The sequence below is a fragment of the Choloepus didactylus genome, chromosome 4 (assembly GCF_015220235.1).
Source record: "Choloepus didactylus isolate mChoDid1 chromosome 4, mChoDid1.pri, whole genome shotgun sequence".
Classification (NCBI taxonomy): domain Eukaryota; kingdom Metazoa; phylum Chordata; class Mammalia; order Pilosa; family Megalonychidae; genus Choloepus; species Choloepus didactylus.
The window spans coordinates 194,990,045-194,992,544 of NC_051310.1; positions in this window are offsets into that span (position 1 = coordinate 194,990,045).

Sequence of the window (2,500 nt, forward strand, 5' to 3'; positions counted from 1 at the left end):
TTTGCTGTTGCGAATTTACTAAGTCCAGCGGCGTGGGGCTTAAGTGTGGGTCCCCGGGGCCTGCTGGAGTTGAAGGTTCAAGCCGTGGGGGTTGCTTGCGGGGACGGTAGCCGGGGCAGAGCGCTCCTGGCCCGGGCAGGTGTGTGTGAGGCTCTCCCTGTCTCCCGGAGGAGCTGCAGGTGATACTGTGGAGACTGTAGCCTGGGCAGCGCGGTCCTGGGCCTGGGCAGCAGTGTGTGGAGGCTCTCCCTCTCCTCCGGGGATGCTGTGGAGACTGTAGCCCCGGGCAGAGCGCTCCTGGGCCCGGGCAGCAGTGTGTGGAGGCTCTCTCCCTCTCTCCGGGGGATACTGTGGAGACTGTAGCCCGGGGCAGAGCGCTCCTGGGCCGGGCAGGCCGTGTGTGGAGGGTCTCCCTCTCTCCGGGGGATGCGTGGAGACTGGTAGCCCGGGCGAGCGGCTCCTGGGCCCGGGCAGCAGTGTGTGGAGGCTCTCCCTCTCTCCGGGGGATGCTGTGGAGACTGTAGCCCGGGCTGAGCGCTCCTGGGCCCGGCAGCAGTGTGTGGAGGCTCTCCCTCTCTTCCGGGGGATGCTGTGGAGACTGTAGCCCGGGCAGAGCGCTCCTGGGCCCGGGCAGCAGTGTGTGGAGGCTCTCCCTCTCTCCGGGGGATGCTGTGGAGACGTAGCCCGGCAGAGCGCTCCTGGGCCCGGGCAGCAGTGTGTGGAGGCTCTCCCTCTCTCCGGGGGATGCTGTGGAGACTGTAGCCCGGGTGTCAGAGCGCTCCTGGGCCCGGGCAGCAGTTGTGTGGAGGCTCTCCCTCCTCTCCGGGGGATGCTGTGGAGACTGTAGCCCCGGGCAGAGCGCGTCCTGGGCCCAGGGCAGCAGTGTGTGGAGGCTCTCCCTCTCTCCGGGGGATGCTGTGGAGACTGTAGCCCGGGCAGAGCGCTCCTGGGCCCGGGCAGCAGTGTGTGGAGGCTCTCCCTCTCTCCGGGGGATGCTGTGGAGACTGTAGCCCGGGCTGAGCGCTCCTGGGCCCGGGCAGCAGTGTGTGGAGGCTCTCCCTCTCTCTCCGGGGGATGCTGTGGAGACTGTAGCCCGGGCTGAGCGCTCCTGGGCCCGGGCAGCAGTGTGTGGAGGCTCTCCCTCTCTCTCCGGGGGATGCTGTGGAGACTGTAGCCCGGGCAGAGCGCTCCTGGGCCCGGGGCAGCAGTGTGTGGAGGCTCTCCTCTCTCTCCGGGGGATGCTGTGGAGACTGTAGCCCGGGCAGAGCGCTCCTGGGCCCGGGCAGCAGTGTGTGGAGGCTCTCCCTCTCTCCGGGGGATGCTGTGGAGACTGTAGCCCGGGCAGAGCGCTCCTGGGCCCGGGCAGCAGTGTGTGGAGGCTCTCCCTCTCTCCGGGGGATGCTGTGGAGACTGTAGCCCGGGCAGAGCGCTCCTGGGCCCGGGCAGCAGTGTGTGGAGGCTCTCCCTCTCTCCGGGGGATGCTGTGGAGACTGTAGCCCGGGCAGAGCGCTCCTGGGCCCGGGCAGCAGTGTGTGGAGGCTCTCCCTCTCTCCGGGGGATGCTGTGGAGACTGTAGCCCGGGCAGAGCGCTCCTGGGCCCGGGCAGCAGTGTGTGGAGGCTCTCCCTCTCTCCGGGGGATGCTGTGGAGACTGTAGCCCGGGCAGAGCGGCTCCTGGGCCCGGGCAGCAGTGTGTGGAGGCTCTCCCTCTCTCCGGGGGATGCTGTGGAGACTGTAGCCCGGGCAGAGCGCTCCTGGGCCCGGGCAGCAGTGTGTGGAGGCTCTCCCTCTCTCCGGGGGATGCTGTGGAGACTGTAGCCGGGCAGAGCGCGTCCTGGGCCCGGGCAGCAGTGTGTGGAGGCTCCTCCCTGTCTCCCGGAGGAGCCGCAGGGGATGCTGTGGAGACTGTAGCCCGGGCGGAGCGCTCCTGGGCCGGGCAGTGGCGTGTGGAGGCTGCCCCTATCTCCGGGGGTGCGATGCTGGATGGCTTTGCCTGGCCGAGGCTCACTCCCGGCGGATATAGCATGTGCCGAGGTCGGGGGAAGTGGGATGAGGAGATGGGGGGACCGTTGTTCAGGGAAGGTCCCTGAAGAAAGGTCCCCCATCTCCCTCATTCTCCCCTTCAGTGTGAATGAGAGAGATGGGGGAACCTTTCTTCAGGGACCTTCCCTGAAGAAAGGTCCCCCATCTCTCTCATTTTCCTCTTCAGTGTGAATGAGAGAGATGGGGGACCTTTCTTCAGGGACCTTCCCTGAACAACGGTCCCCCATCTCTCTCATTTTCCTTCCTTCAGTGTGAATGAGAGAGATGGGGGACCTTTCTTCAAGGGACCTTCCCTGAAGAACGGTCCCCCATCTCTCTCATTCTCCTCTTCAGTGTGAATGAGAGAGATGGGGGACCTTTCTTCAAGGGACCTTCCCTGAAGAACGGTCCCCCATCTCTCTCATTTCCTCTTCAGTGTGAATGAGAGAGATGGGGGGGACCGTTGTTCAGGGAAGGTC